The following is a 17,837-nucleotide window of genomic DNA, read 5'->3' as shown; positions in this document are numbered from 1 at the left end:
CTTTTCAATTTCACTGCATACCTGATCCTTGCTTTTGGCATTCCTGAAATACACCTACTGAAAGCTAACTGTCAGGTAGCTTTTGCAGTGATGACAGTTTTAACTTTTTTTTTTTTCCTGCGTTACAATATACCCTTTAATTTGGAATAGGGCAAATATTTAGAAATTCCTAGTCATGGAGATTTTATTTTAAAAAATAGTAATAAAGTAATGTTACAAAAAGAGAGAGTAAGTCAAGAGAATGCAAAATGTGATTTCAGTAAAATACCATGAATGTAAGTCAAACTCCCGATGTTTTATGTTAGATAATGCCTAAAAAGTTTCATTAAGATTTAACCTGGTTGATAGCAAGATTTCCAATTGTATGTGAAGTTTGAATAAGTTCAGAATTCATGAAAATGGATGCAAACTGGTGAATTCAGAAAATACCATGTTACACATCTGTCTTTATTTCCTTCTGTTTTCATACATATACTTGCATTCATACATAAAAGTGCATGCACACAGACGCTTGGCTTACAGAATGAAAAATGAAGACTATTTCCATTAAAACAATTAATAATTTATTTTATTATGCCAAATAGATGTCAAGGTTAAAGGCTTTTTAAAGGAAAGTGGATGAAACTGTGTAATTATATTTTTCCATGAAATGTTGCTAAGTCTTAAAAAAGACATTACAAACATTTATCTGTCTATACATAAACATCCACACGGCTATTGAAGTCAGGTTGTTGTCTTAATATAAATATGAAAACTTGCAGATGTTCCAGTTTTAGACATTAATATTTGCTGTGTTCTTCAGGAAAAAAAAAAAAGGCCTTTCTGTAAAACTTAATTGCTTTCTGAGCATCATTATACTGAATATTGTACTAACAAAATAAATGCTCATTCATTTAATTTTGTGGAGAGAGATCAAAGCTATGAGGAAGTAGACCACACTTTTCTAAGGAATGCCAGTTAGAAGTTTCTCACTTAAAAATCACATGTAAAGCAAGGTAAAAATGCCACATGTCTCAAGGAAACTACAGCCTTTCATGGAGAAGTTGCCATTTAGCCACCAGTATGCCCCAGCTTAGGAGAAGGAGGAAGGAAGACCCTAGTACACTGAAAATCAGCATTAGACCCCTATCTTGATGTACTCTCCACTTGCTTTTTTTTTTTTTTTTTAATTATTCAGCTCTTGTTTAAAGGACAAATTACAGGGCATTACATCTTGGCAACCCATCACAGCACAGTAATATGCCAGATACTGCTTAAAATATACAATGATAAATCACTAAAATTTCACAGGTATGTTATTTTGCTTCAAAAGACAAACACTTCCTTGTTCTCACCAATCTATAATGTGCACCAAATGCCCTGTAACTTGCTGTCCCAGAAATTTCCTCAGTTTGCTGAGTGGGGTAAGAAACTGTAATTGTACATACAAGAGCAGCAAAATGTAAAGAGGCAGTAAAATAGCATAGCATCCAGTGAAAGCAAGACACTGCTGTACTACAAGCAAACAAAAACTTCCCTTGAACAAGCAAGCATTCACTGATTAAAGGTGGATGAAATAAACACCTCATATTTTTACAGCAGTTAGATTGAGCCATGGATGGGAGAGACAGCAGGAAGATTTTCCAAACCATCCTGCCCTGCTGCTGACTGACTCCCTTGTTCAGGGGCAGTAGACCTTAGCAGGGCACCCTGCTGCCAAAGGTTGGCTAAGGCAAACTGGTACGATTGTGTCTGTTCCTGATGAAGGGAGGAATATTGACTGCATCAATCAGGAGTTCAGCATCTCAGGCTGTTCAAGAGAGGAATTCATCATTGCTGCCCTGAGCAGGTTGTTACAAACGATGATCAAAAATAGGTATCTGAACCACTGGGTATCTGAAAGATGTATTCCCAGCAGGTGTTCATAGAGAGATATTGGAGTGATCAGTATGTATTTTTACTTCAGAATCAGACAATTTTGATACCTCTGAAAACATCCATGTATACTTCTATCATTCATCGCCAGCAGTGGAATAGCAGCAAGGAGTAAGTGGCAAGCAGGTGGACAAATGGCAAATGTTTTGGGTGCTGCAGAACCAAGTGGGATTTCGGTACTATTTCTTGAATCTGTTCTTAAGCACTTATTTTCACTTGCGTGTCCTTGAAATCTGCCTCGTATTACCAAACGGAGGAGCTGATGTTCTGCAAACTAGTATTTTATGTGTACTCATTCTCTGCAGATATCAACATGTCAAGAAGTTCTTTTAAAACTGTGCCAATGTGCAAAAAAGAAATACAATATCGTGGCCAAAGAAAGCACAAACAAGTTTGTGCTCACAAGCTTGTGAAAAGGCAATGACTTGAGTTCTGGAAACCTGCTTTCAGTACGCAGTTTTATCTAGTGATTACTTGGCACGGTTCTGAGAAAAGGCACTAGGATACAGAAATCCCTCCGTCTTGGAAAGTGTCTGTATCACTGGGATAGCATGTGATGCTCCTTCCAGCTTTCCCTTTTGTTCTGATTTCTGCTCATTACATTTGGCAGCAAATGTATAAGCCTAATTGCAAGCTATTTGATGTAGCTTGTTTGCTTATATTAATTATTTATGTTTCAACAGTATTTGACCAGTGAATCACATGAGTGTATGCAAATAGCTGAGACTCATTTAATTAAGAAAGAAAATGTGTTTTGCAAAGAAAATAAATTTGATTGTAGGTAGAGGCACAGGTAAGTTATAATCAATGAACAGATGCAATGTTATGTGGTTTGCGTGACCAATAAATAAACCAAATAGAAACTTCTGAGTAGATAATTCATGGGCTACTTCTGCCAAAAATCCTATAGCGTTGTACATTGGATAATTTTGGTACTGATGGAAATTATTTTTACGGATTTGTTGATTTGTTCGTGGCCAATTCATAAACAGAATTAAGAGTGCAATACATTTCTTGAATTGTTCATGTAGCTGCATGACTACACTATACCTTTGTGAATCAATTTTCAGCTCATTTTCTGAGACACAGATGCAGCTTCTTTTGAGACAGATGTGCTTTGTTAAAAAATAAATAAATAAAATGGTGGAAGTGGACAATTAGAAGAAAGTTAAGAATTTTAGTGCTGGTTTTATTGCCTGAAAAATACCAGAAGAGTCTGTATTTAATAGTTCCCATGCAAAATGGAGTAGGAAATGAAAGAAAACATTCATTGCAGCGATAATTTCCATTTTCTGCTCATCTTTCTACAACAAAAATTTGCTACATGTGTTCTGGCACCACAAAATACTCTTTTTTTTTTTTCCTAATCCAATTTTTCTCTACGGTTTGCAGTCGTATTTATATTTAAGATATTGGGGAAAAATGTCAAACATTCATACCAAATAAATGTTTCCAAAGACATTTAGCTACCTTTATCAAATAATTTTTTTTTTTTTTTTTTTTTTTGTTATTACATTGTTCAATCATACTCATTGAATGGACAAATAAAATGTTTGGTAAGCCTATTTCCTGTGATTGCACAGTAATTAAACACAAAGATTAAGTGAATGTAAACAAAGGCAACTAGGATTTTTATACACTCTGTGAGCAGCTGATCAGAGGCTTTCAAATAAACTTAACAAATAACAAGGACTTTTCAGGAATTGCCTTGGAGGATCATGTGTTCTGTTTAACTGCACCGGCAAAGTTGCCTAAGAGTTAGGGAGCTATTGCTCATCTTGCTTTTGCCTTAGCTTAGCACTGACTCTGCAACTGTATGGTCTAAATAATCATTTAAAAAAAAAAAAAAAAAAGTGACGATGGTGTAACTAACCTAAGGAACAATGAGAATAGGCAGGGTGGTCAAAAATACTGTACAAAAATGCATGAAAAGAACCCTAAGTAGAACCCTAAGATCAAGGGGAAAAAAAAAAAGCAAGATAAGACTCCCAGCAGAGAACTCAGGTCATGGGTGACTTGGTCCAAACATTTCCCCTTACAAAGTGAGGCTGTCAGGATCAATTTTAGGATGCAGGAGGTCATGGGTGGTTAAGTTTAACACTGAGGTAAGGTAAGGTTGCAGAAAGTCAGTATGTAACAACTCAAATTATAAGATTAATGGGGATTAGCAGTAATTGGATAATTTTGAATACACGTTAGTATCATTGTAACTGGATTAATGATATGTCTTTGTTGTACTAGACTGCGAAGACACTAATTAGACTACTAATAAATTCATGGTTCTGCATATGACGGGTGTTCTGTTAAGCCAAAATTAATTGCATGTGGTTTAATGCAACAAAGTGGTGGAATATGATGGCAACGTAGGCAAACCTTTAAGGATTTGCTGAATATCTGAGAGAGCGATTGCTGAAAGAGAACTTTGGGAAGTCTCTGTTTCACTGATTAGGAGAAATAATCAGAAGAACCTCTTTGAAGTATCCATTGGCCAAGGAGCAGAGTCCTCTGCCTCCTCATTAGAGGAGACAAGCTTTGAATTTATATAGAAGTCAACAAAGAGCAAAGGGCTAAACAAAACCCTATGGCTCTCTTGAGGGAATAAGATGTACAAAAGGGTGAATAAAGGTCAAAGGGATAACCAGCCTTACCACTTTACAGAAGAGGGACTAAAACCCTGCATTTTTTTTTTTTTGTTTGTGTGTGGGTTTGCTTTTTGTTTCAGAATAATACTTCTAGTATTGGTAGACAGCTGAAAGACCCACAACACCTGGTTCTCCATCAAGTGCTTCTTGCAAAATGCAACTAGTGGTAGTCATAGAATCATAGAATCATTTAGGTTGGAAAAGACTTCTATGATCATCTAGTCCAACCTTTAGCATAACACTGCCAAGTCCACTATTAAACCATGTCACAACTACACTTTTTGAAGACCTCCAGGGATGGTGACTCAACTACTGCCCTGGGCAGCCTGTTCCAATGCTTCACAACCCTTTCAGTGAAGAAATTGTTCTTGATATCCAACCTGAACAACCCCTGATGCTACTTAAGGCCATTTCCTCTTGACTTACCACTTGGTGCTTAGGAGAAGAGATTGATCCCCACTTCTCTCTAGCCTCTAGTCTAAATGTGATGTCTTCATTTTGTCCAAATATATATTCCATGAGTTTAGCAGCTATCCTCTTAATCTACTCTAACAAACCCACTGGTCTCCCACTGAAGACACTAAAATGTCTTGTATTAATAGTAACGTGTGGAGCTACCAGAATAATTTTGCATGCAACTTTTATAAAATACCAGGAAGAGAGAGCCTTCTCAAATTCACAGTACTTTGTATAAGATGTTGTTCTCAGACTGACCATTTCAGGTACAAGACCTGTATCCAGTATGCTGCAACTACACGGATATCCTGTATAATGAGTGTAAAACCATGTGGGTTTTGTAGATCCCAGTTGGGATCTAAATAGTAGACGTAGGGCTTAGATACAATTTTGAGTGCATCTGGTATCACAGCAGAAGTTTAAATTCAATCAATGTAAAGAACCACGTCTATAATCCTGTTACTTGTTTCCCCACCACCACCTTTCCATGGTTTCCTTTACAAAACTGGCATATTCAATAAAAGATTTGTTCCATTCAGTTCCTTCATCTTTTCTTAGCAATTTTTTAATGTACTGAGAGACAACAGATAAAACTAGCAACTGATTCAATTTCTACTCTTTCTGTCAGAGGTGAGCTGTTTACTCTGAATTCTTATTAACATTTATGTTCAAGGCAGTGTGCAGTGAGCTTCGGTGAGACGAAGATCCAGCTGTAATTGTCATATTTTGTGTAAAAGTGTTATTATTCTGATCAAGTCAGTGGTCTCTTTTTCATAGACTCAGTTGTAATTTTTATTAAGTAAGAGACAATTATTTAGGTAAAATAAAGTAACCTGCATATAATTATAATCTGATGTTTTATATAAATTTTAATTGATCATTCAGGACAATAAGTTCTTCCGATTCTTTTTGCAATTATCGTCCACTTCTGTGGTCTCTTATTTTTCAAACCAATTGGAATTTGTGGAATTAGGCAGATCTGAAAGTCAATCCAATTTGATATATATGGATAAGCAATATGCAATAAACAGAAAACTAGAGAGCTGAAGAATTCTCTACTCACCAAGGATATAACACAAAAGCCATTGTGAATGTTTCATGTAAGAGGATCATTTGGGCAAGAGGAAATTAATATAAATAATGTTCATTTTTACTTAGAATTTATTTACTGAAGAGTGAAAGGGGATCATATGGTTTGCCAATTGTATAGTAAACAAACTGCTGTAGAAAAGTTGACAGCACTTTTATTTTTCTTTTGTTTATGTGCTCTTATCTGTCTTTGTTCTATTTATTTTTTTCTTCTGCTATGAAAGCCAATTATTTTATTTTTGGTTCTATAAATTAAGGAACTGCTTTAGTCTTCTATTTCAAAGTATAAAAAAGTAAAGAATGAAGTGATATGTTTACTTGCATTAACATTGTGATGGAAACAGAAAACATTTTTTCAAAAGCTTGGGTGTGTTCTTGGCCTCAATTATATTACTGTTGATTGTGCCCACAGAAAAGCAGTATCAAGAAAGACGAATCTGAATTAAAAATGCACTGTCAGTATTATTTTTTTTAAAGAACTATAGATGTCTGGAAACAGTCTGGGATACTAAGTAGTTCAAGAAGATCTACACAGAGACTCACACTGTACATAGTTTGGACTTTTTTCAGAGTGCCACAGTGAAGTTCAGTTCTATGCCTTCACAAAGAATAACAACAGAGGCTCCAGTTCAGGTAGTAATACACAGTTATAAAAGAGTAATCAAATTTCATTTGGAACTGAAATTTTTTGTCTGTCAGGTATGAGACTTCAGTGTCTGTCATTTGTCATTCATGGACAGCAATCATTTACAGCAGAATTCCCCTACAGAAAAATAGAAAACTCGATAGGTGGTAAGAAATAGAAATATTTTTTTTCCTTTTGATTTTTTAGGGAAAAAAAGAAAAAATAAATGCTTTTTCTAATTATTATTATTTTGTAGGACACCTGCAGTCACAACAAAGTTTCTGATTAAATCTATGATGACGTATTTAAATGTGATTCTAAAATTGTAAAGCTGTATTGAGGAGAAAATGTTGCAATACAGAGAACTAAAAAAGAGTAATGAAGAAATTTTTTCACTTAGGAAAGTGTCATTGACTCTAAGGTGCTATTGGGAGAAGCACTCATTTTCCTCTGTTTCCCTATTTTCCATCTATACAATGAGGATAGATGTGGGGCTTTTTGTTTGTTTGTTTTTTGTTTCATTAGAGGAGTATTAGTGTGATAAATAAGATAGGAATTCTCAGGAATAAAACTAGCATCAGGACATAGCTAACAGAATTAGGTCAAGACATTTGTTATATTAATTAGTACAAAAATTAATTAATTCTGAGGCAGATAGTGCTTGCCATTTTACATTTGTAGTAGAATAGGAAAAATAATAGGTTATGTAAAGAGAAAAGACATTAGCATAGTCTGTATAAAAATATGGAGAAAAAAAAACCAAACTGCTAAATATGATGAAATACTGAGTAAATCATATACTTCACCCAGAAGCAAAGGATCCATCTATTTATTTTGGGCACATATCATGTATATGTACCTGATATGGGGAAGAAAAAAAAAAAAAGTTTTGAAAGGTGAGAAACACCTTTCCATTTTAATAGTCATTATATGAGTCCAGAGTTCTACAATGAGCGTAATCTGGTGATAGCACTTGACTGAGAAACTTCCACATCCATCCTGTGTGTGCAACCCTTTGGCTTGTGCCAAAGAAATTTTGTTTGTATCTCTGTAGACTGTATCCCTGACCAAATCAATGTTAAAAGCACCTATTAAAAGGGAATGAGCTGCTAGGGGGGCAGATAGAGTAGATACTCTCCAGACTTAGTATTGGTAGTAAAACCCTCATAAATTGAAACTTCAGACAGATTATTTGAGCATGTCTCAGGAACAGAAGATTTAAGTGTTGTAAACAAACAAACAAACATCTCCTAATACTCCGTCACTCCTTGAATTTAACAGCTATGAATAAACAATCAGTAATGTAATTACTGTGGTCCAAAAATACGGTGCAGAAGTAGAGAACAGGTGTGAAGACCTTATGCCTGCATAATGCATGTTTCAAGGAGAGTAATTCTTGTCTGGTCTCCTAAGCTGAACACTCCAGCAGTTCAGGTGCACTCAAGAGCACCTTTCGATTTAGTTCCAGCCAACACATCATCATCTTGGATGAATACACAAAGTAGTTCAAGCACTCTTCAGTGCAGACCCAAGGATGGTAAATCAGAAGATTTACTTTAAAAGTGAATCCAAACTAAAACTCTTTTTTTTTTTTTTTCTTTTTTTCACTTCCAACTCTCTCCTGAGAAATTATCAAAAGATTGCATAGTTTGCTTAGAGCTTTCCTCTAAGGTTGGAAGGAAGATCCACAAGAACAAATCAGGGTGATGAACAGCATACCAGTGACAACAGTTCATGCTCAGTATAACCTCAATACAAAGACCTTTGATAAATATAGAATACATTAGTAAAACTCAAGGCATGTCTGAATATGAATTATGACCTGAAAACCAAGTTTCTGCTCTGCTCTTGAGTAGGAAGAGAATTCAAAGGTGGAGGGGCTGCCTTCTGTCCACTTAACGTGATTTTTGACCACAGGCCATAGTCTTGCAGTGACTTTCATAGAAAGAGTGAGATGGACTGATTGTGCTACCCAAAGGTTATAAACATTTGGCAATTTGATGGAAATGCTTGAGAGGCCAGGTCAATTTGTTTGGGCTATGACTTTTAACCACCTAATAGAAAAAGATCTTGAAAAAATGTCTTGAATAATCTTGCCACTCTGTTCTCTAACATGTATGTGCAATGTGTTTCATTATATACAGGTTTAAAAATATGATATCACACCGAATGAAGTACACATTATCACTCCGGACAAGTGATAAGCCACCTCGTAAAGAACTATGTCTATATAATCTCTTCTCCGTGTATCTATGCAGTTGGCATAGGGTACTGATTAAGCAACATATCTGTCCAGTTTGATTTAGCTGGAATTTACATGAACCACATGTTTATTTGCAGTGAGTCAGTCATCTGCACTTTAAAGAATTTATTCATGCAATGCAGTAATTCATCAACACTTTTTCCTGTCAGTGGGATTTTCCTAATATATTTGTGTAACTGCCAACATCAAAGATTACTCCTGAAATAAAAGATCATCCCATTTCATAGCAGAAAGAATTAAAACATCAAAGTTTGCTAGTGTTTCAGTAAATTCATATGTTAATTTTTAGTGCCTGACAGAAATGCCTCACTAGGTCAGAATTTTGCAGCCTTTGCAGAAAGGAACAGTTTGCCTTACAGAAATGAAGAATAATTAGTGGTTTCATAATTAATCTATTAGGTAAATATTTTATCCAAAAGAGTTGATGTCACCTATGCCAAATGATTTGATATGCTCAAAAAGCATTTGTTTCATTTTAAAATAAGGAGAACTACAAAATACTTTGTACATCTTTGATCTGAAGTTTGTTCTTTATAGCATAACAGTGGGACTCTGCATCCTTGTAAGAAGTTTAAGACGCAACATCAAGACGTTCCTCTTCCACAGAGGTCAAGTGATTGTGTTTAAAACAAACAAACAAAAATCACAACACTTTACTATAAAAGCAAATAGCATTATTAAGTTAACTTCTACATTGTATCTTATCATAACAGGTCAACCCCACACATAAAGTATGGTAAACTGGCTTATGAGGTTTTGCCCCACTTGTTTTCCGGTGTCATTTAAATTGAAGAGCTTCAGAACTAAAATGTTTTGTTTCCATAACTCTCTTCTTTGTATTTGAAACTGTTCCCATTTGTCAAAGGACCCAACTTGTGCCTCACTGAGATCAGTAAGAAGTAGAAAAATAAAATTCAAGGACAACGATCAGATGATGCTCTCATTACTTTAAAATGTTCAGGGGAATCAGATATTTTCCTTCAATATTAGAAACAAGTAATATTAAGCCATTTCACTGAATTATTCAAGCTCATGCACTACAATCAGGTTTTGAAAAGGGCCAAATTTTCAGGTTGCTTCTAATTTGCAAGCCCAGTTTTATGTGTACCATTGATAGCATCTCTGTTTGAATCTGCAAATTATGTTTTGAACTGTGAACTGTTGTCTCTAATTTGTGCTATTAGTGTTTTGAATAAGTGCCTAATCTTGGTCCTCAAAAATATGTCAGGAGCTGTGATTGGAAAGCCAGTGTAGGTATAATGTTATAGATGATACATTGTACATTAACAGTAGAGCATTTCTTATGATTGCTGCACTATTATCTTGAAGTAGACCTGCCCTGATTAAAAAAAAAAAAAAAAAAAAAAAAAAAAAAAAAATACCAAAAGACTGCTCCTCCCTTGAAATTTATGAAAAATACTTTGGGGCTTCTGTGCTCATTTGCTGACATTATTGCAGTTCATTGTGTTATAATAGAGTTATAATTTAGATCTAAAATGTAATGACCAGTCATTGTTATTCTGTTCTCTACATTCTGCCTTAGTGTAAATGGTGTATTAACTAGTATAAACTGAAAAAAACAAAGGTGCCTTACAGAAATTTAAAATCTGGAACCAAATTGTATAGGATTAAAACAATTTGGATATATATATATATATATATATAAAGCAAAATTTGTTATTGTATTAGCTAGCATAGCTGAATAATAGCCCTTAACAAGATCACTTCTGTTATTTAGTTGGGTAATTTGTATAGAGGCACTATCCAACTAGCTTCCATTGCCTAGTGTTGACAACAGAAATGCTGCCCCTCCAAGGGGTCTGTCCTGGGGGCAGGCATGGCACCTTGACATATGCAGGTAGAATAACCGTGATTTTATCTATATGATAAACTAGTTGAAAAAAAATAAAAATTATATATATATATATATATACGCAATTTCTGAGCCTTGTGATCTTTCACTATGGCAGAATGCCTTTAAAAAGCACTATCGCTTTTGTAGGGGAGAAAGGAAGTGGAAAGCATCAGTTGGTTTTTAGTTGTTTTCTTCTTTCTTTTTTCTTTTTCTTTTTACATAGGAGGTTGCCTCTGCTTCTGCTACTGCCGATAATACTTCATCTTTCTGGCAGCATAATAACATTTCTCTCAGTGTTATAACAAGCAGAGATGCTTAACGATGAACATAGTATCTGAAAGTGACAAGAATTTTAGGCCTCTGTATCTGTAGGCTTGCAGTCATATTAAATCTAACTAATTTGGTGGATTTAGAATTAGTTAAAATCTTGTAAAAGCAGTAACCCAAACTAAAAACCATTTCTGTTTTTCTCTACCTTCAACATGCTCTCCAGTGTAGCAAAAAGTATATATATATATTTTTTTTGTCTGAGAAGATTTGCAGGGAGTTTATTTTTCCCCTCTGGTACACAGAGGCTCAAGTAAACAGCATCTGTAATATCTGACCTTCTGTGCACAGATTTCCCAGTGTGCCCTGAACAAACAGAAAAATCCAACCCTTTTGTATTTCGATCCCTCGACGTACAGGGATATGCTGTAAGGCACTCAAGATCAAAATATTTAAATAAAATCTGTTGATTTGAAAATTAAACAATAGAAGTAAAATCCATGGATCTTTCTTACACTTTCAGAATTTGTAGTATATTTCAGAAAGGTCTGCTCAAAATCAATTTCTCATTGCAGAAAGCAGTAACTGCAATATAGTCTCAAAGTACGTATTTCAGTTGTCCATCACTTCAAACTTTGCAGAACAGTTTTTTAGACCTAATCTCTTCCCACAGGTTTGTTCTTTCTCTTTAAACACAAATTCACCATTTTTTAGAACACCATAAAAAGGAGAGTGAAATATGCTTCTCTCACAGTAAAAGAAAAAAAAAAAAGTTGCAATTTTTTTTTTTTTTTTACCAGCACCACTGTCACTGTTGCTGTTTCAACTGCTGACACTTGGCATGGAAAGACCTCTTGCCCTTAAGAAGAGCCTCTGAATGTTCTTGCAAGCATTTGTTTTGAGTTGACCAAGTTGTGAGAGTTTACAAATAACATGCTGGTTACGTGCGAGAGGTTTACTTTCTATATGTTTGCTAAATTTGTAATACGTGGAGTTAATCTCCTATACTGCAGAATGAAATGTATCCTGCAGGTGCACAGATCTGAGAAAAAGCTTCAGCAGGAGTCCTGCTGTGGGTAGCATACGACAGAGAAAATCCAGTTACTGCAATGCAGACTGTGAGGTCTGCAGCAACTGAGTCAAAAGCTTCCTTTTTCCTTCTTTCCAGGAAACATCAAAACTTGCAGAGCTCTCATTCTGCTCCCTACTCTTGTGTAGTTTGGGAGTCCTGTGGAAGAGAACTCTTCTGGTGACCCTTTGCTCAGTGGAAATAGCTTCTGTTCTTACTGCACGAGAGCATGGGCCCTTCAAGAAGATGCCTCCCAGCTTGACAGCGGCCTGCAAGGATGCCCTCACAGGCCAAGGCTGGACACCTATTTCAGATAAATAGAAGTATCTGCCTAAATATAGGCGTCCTTCAAAACTTATGTGCATTCTGTGATACCAAGTATGTTTCTGAGACGATATTCAATGTATATTGCAGTAAAATCTGATGCACCGGGGGCAGAAAATAATGCAGAAATCACAGTACTAATGAGAGTCTTCCAGTCATTTGGGATTCTTCTCAACAGTTCGTGTGGCAAGATTTCTATATCAAAACTTTTCATTTTTGACACACCTTGACTGGAATTAATTTCTTATCTCTCTGTGGTATTGCAAGACAGTTGAAAAATTTCTGCAAAAACACATACAAAAATTTCAAGCAGCTGTTTGAATGTGTGTCTTGTTAAAACAGTTTTAGATGTGCTCGTACTATTCTTTCAATGACAGGAAGCGTTTAAAGAATGAGGTTTAGAAAGAATAAGAACATACATGGAATATATCAGAAGAATGGAAAATTTTAAATGTAGAATCCATTGACCATTTCTCAATGAAAAATGCTGCATGTAAATTATAAACAATATGCTGATATTTTTGACTAAATCATAAAATTATGTTTCATAGAATATATGAGTAGGAAGGGACCCACAAGGATCATTGAGTACAACTCCTGGGTCCCTGAAGGAAGGACCACCCAAAAAAAAAATAATCAGACCATATGTCTGAGGGTGTTGTCCCAATACTTCTAGAACTCCAGCAGGCTCGGTCCTGTGGCCTCGGTCCTATGAGCCTGTCCCAGTGCCCTACCTCCCTCAGTGAAATAGCTTTTCATAAGCCCCTTTCCAAGTGCAGAATCCAGCACTTGCTGTTGTTAAACTTCATATTGTTGGTGATTGCCCAGCTCTCTAATTTGTCCAGATCTCTCTGCAAGGCCTCACCACCTTCAACAGAGTCAACAGCTCCACCCAATTTGGTATTGTCCACAAACTTGCTCACAAAACCTTCATCCAAATCCTTTCTGAAAATGAGGACTGATCCTAAAAGGGAGCCCTGGGGAACCCCACTAGTGACAGGTTGCCAGACTGATGTAACTCCATTCACAAGAACCCTCTGGGCCCAACCCATCAGCCAATTGTTCACTCATCTTATTATGCTTTTATCTAACTTTATTCTGGTCATTTTGCCCAGAAGGATACTGTGAGAGACTGTATTGAAAGCTTTACTAAAATCCATAGTGATTACACCGAAAAGCTTCCTTGGTCAACTAGCTGGGTGATCTCGTCATAGAAGGAAATGAAGTTTGTTAGACCTGACCTTCCCCTAGTGAACCCATGTTGACTCTGACCAATGCCTGCATTATCTTTTAAGTGTTTTTAAACAACTCTCAGAATAATCTTCTCCATAATTTTACCAGGCACTGAAGTGAGACTGACAGGCCATTAATTGCCAGGATCTGTTTGATCATTCTAATTTTGAAACTCCCATTAGGTGCAGCATTTACAGGAAAGGAATGAAACACTTGTAAACACTTCATCATTAAAAGTGTAGGATCTGAATTTTAACTTTTGTAATTGGAGTAATCTTTTGTAATTCGAGCTTTCATGCAGTTCAAAGTACAGAGACTTTCCACAATGTAATTTAGACCAATCTGGATATTTTGATGTTTTTTATTATTTGTATTATGGTAGTGTATTGATGCTTATGATTCTCTACACAAATATGTTTTAATACACATGGCATGGGAAAATGCTGCTCTTATAAAGGGCATAGACTTGCTAGGAAAAGTCTTAGCAGACAGAACTTTGAATAAGCTCTTAATTGACTTAGGATAAAAAGTCCATTAACACTGAAAAGCTTATGCATTTCTGGAAATTACACATGTGGCAATTTCCCTAAGGTTACACAGAGGGATAAAAGAGTTGTGAAGAGTACCCAAGCCTTCTAATAGCCATTACTGTGATGACTTGACTAGAAAACTATTCAAATAGTTCACATAATACGTCATTGGTATGACATTAGCTATCCTTATCTCCATCTTTCTTGTCCACATGACCTACAAAGTCACAAAGATCTTGTGTATAAGCTACTAGAAGACAGTATTCCCAGATAATCATTCAACATAAATTCATCTGGGATTATGGCAGCTTTGTGCACCTGGAGTGGGAATAGATAAAGCAGTTTCCATATTTCTGACCTATAATCCAACTCTGTACCAAACAATGAGGGGCTCTCTGCAGTTCTTTTAGCCACTGGAAAGAATAAACCAGCAATCCAAAGGTTTTGCATTGTCGTAGTATTGCTTCTTCTATCATAACACACATAATATTTATACAAATGTTATGTTTTTATACAAATCAGCTATTGAACTGAGGTGACTGCAAGCAGCAACCATTTGAGGCATCCATACTAATATACTGAGGGCTGCTTCTCAGAGGGAACCGTCTACAAAATTAGCTCCAGAGTGCTTAAGGCAAAGATGAAACTAAATCTTGGAAGTATCAGCTCCTCCCTGTGTAAAATACATCAGAAAGCTAACAAAATCATTCTTAAAGGATTAACTACCATCCATAAATTGTAAAACTCTGTGATTAGAAGTTCTTGATAAAGCCTATTGTAACAGAACATTTCAATAGATAAGGAGAATATTATGATCTGAAACTAATATAAATTTTTATTTGAAGAAGTGATTTAAATACACTGTCAGTTTTAATACAAGATAATAGGGTCAAATATTTCAATGAGTCTCATGTAGAGAAGTGTTTTCATGTAGAGATAATCATCATAAATACAAGAAATACAGAAGCAGAAACAATAAAAATCACCAAAATAACCTATAAAGAGTAAACACGAAGCACTATCAATACGAATTGATTTTAACTTCAGTATCTCAGCAAAGGGATATTTTTACTTATAATGGGAAAGGTGCCATGTAAGAGATTATTGCTCTTTGTCACACTGGCTTACAGTCAGACTTGGGCAGGCTATCATAATGTTCAGCATACTACAAGGTTTAAGATATAACAAAAAAAATGAGGAAAGTGAGATTAGCACCGTGAAGAACCTTCCTGTTTTAGTTTTATAACAGTAATGCAGCAAGAAGAATCATGAAATCCCCAGAGAATATGCAAGAAGAGGAAAACAGAATGAATTAGGAAAGATGAGATGTAATTACTGCTGCTCTCTGACCAGACTATATTTGTAATCCTGTGAAAGTAAACAGGTTTGTAGGTGACCTTTTGGGAAAGCAGCTAATGGAACACACAAACAGCAGACGGAGAAGTGTAAGGAGTTTAAGAACAACGAGATTCTAAATTAAATCCTTTGCTATTACTTTGGACATGACTAGGAAATGAAAAATATTTTTGAGGTAATCCATTTAAATGTTTGTAATTCAAGAACTCTTAAATATGTCAACAACAATGAAAAGAAGCACCCATCAGAGATTACATGAAGATTTTTGGCTGTTTATGAGTGTTCTTAAGACTGCAGCAGACCCATCAGTCATTGAATTCAGTTTCCTTCTGCTATAGTAAATAAAATCACATAGGCAGTTTTATTTTTTAAAAAAATGTAATTTTGAAAATGACAGCAAGCTTGATAGGCTTGAAAGAAGTACACAGGCACTATCTCTCAAGTCCTTTCAAACTGCTGATCTGTCCTCTGCCTTCTCTGTCCCCAAGATTGCTCTAATCTCATATTGCTCCTCATGATGGTGGAAAAAGAAAAATCTCATAAATTCAGTTTAAGTATCAGATTACAACTACTGGGTAACAAAATACAAGTACCACTTAGTTAAAATATGCATTATTAGATCTTAAACAGAAGAACCAAGGGACAGTTTATAAAATCCATGATATGCAGGTTGTAGACCTATACAATTCAATGACATCTTTTAATTTTGTGTTGCACTGAAACTACTAAGAGATGCAAATGTCAACATCAGTGTAAAATGTTTGAAAGTTCAAAGCCTGTTGAAAATTCAAAGCCGAGTATAACCCTATGTGGATGTTTCACTTGATATTTTTGATTATGCTCATGGTTGTTTTGTACCTCTTACTAGTTGCAAGACTTTTAAAATCCAGAGATGCTGTCATTTTTTAAAAATATGCATGACTGAAATGTTATTCTCTAAATTGACTCATTCACTGTGAATTAGGTACAACTAAGGAGTCTGGAGTGCTCAGGATTTCTAATTTTAGAGTGTTAACTGATGACAGTAGGACTAGCCTTTAATAACATTTCTTCCTTTCCTTTCCTCAGCATCTTTCAGTCATTAAGCTGTTATTAATAAAATCAAGCCATTCTGATTAGTAGCAGGCAGATACTCACACAATACCTGTGCTTCTTCACTTGGGCAGGTCGCTGGCACACTTAGACATGCTCTCAGCAGCCTGCTGGTGCATGGCTGAGACAGCAGCCCCAGCTTTTTGCTCAGAAGCACAGAGTTAAGTTTTTCTGTAGCAGATACTAGAAAACAGCCTTAGTAATGCAAAATCACCTCTCAATCATAAAGTTATCTCTCATGAAAGAAAGATGGAAGCCTACACTTTCCTATTCATATATGCAGTGTATATGTGTACTGCCATCTATTACCAAGACAAATGCCTGATCACAGCTAGATGTATGATGGTATCTTTCACAGTCAATATTATACAATGGAAGATTAGTGATCCAGCAACCGTACACTATATCAGCTGGCCCAAATTCATTTTTCCTCCAAAACCTATGTAGCAGTTATAATGCTTTCAGCTTTGGAAGTGTTATAGCATGGCTTCAGGATCCTGAGCACCAACAGGTTTTCCCTATGTATCTTCCCCCCCGGAGATCTGGACACAATCATTGTGCTGTGTTTAAAAATGTACAAAATATTTAAATTCTTAACAATATAATCAGGATTTATTTTCTGTCATTATCAAAGTTGGAATCCATGTCTAGCAGATATCAATGCTGGATTACTTGAACAGCTGCTTTTTCAGGTCCCTAAAACAAACTAACGTGAGATACTGTGAATAATAATCCAGAAGCAGGGTGCAATTATTTCTTCAGCATAAACAAACCTATGCAAATCTTGCAGCATATATCTAACATTTCTTGAATACATTTTCACAGAAAGTTTAAGATTCTGATATTTCTTATTTGTTGTGTGCTTTAGTGCATCTTCAGTCCATACTTTTTGATGATACCACAGTTTTCAAATCTATGTTCTTGATCTCACTTATTTGATTGTCTCTTGCTAATTTCAAGATTTTTTTTTTTTTAATTTACTTTTATTTGGTTTGTTCTCTTTTTTTTTTTTTTTTTTTTTTCCTGTCCTAATGTTTTCTCTGTGTATACCTTTTTCTTTCTGTCTCCATGAGCTCTTGTGGCATATTAGACACATTTGACTAACATTATACGCGCTACCTA

Source organism: Aythya ferina, assembly GCF_964211825.1.
Source record: "Aythya ferina genome assembly, chromosome: 3".
Lineage (NCBI taxonomy): Eukaryota > Metazoa > Chordata > Aves > Anseriformes > Anatidae > Aythya > Aythya ferina.
Note: the sequence above shows the minus strand (reverse complement) of the source record.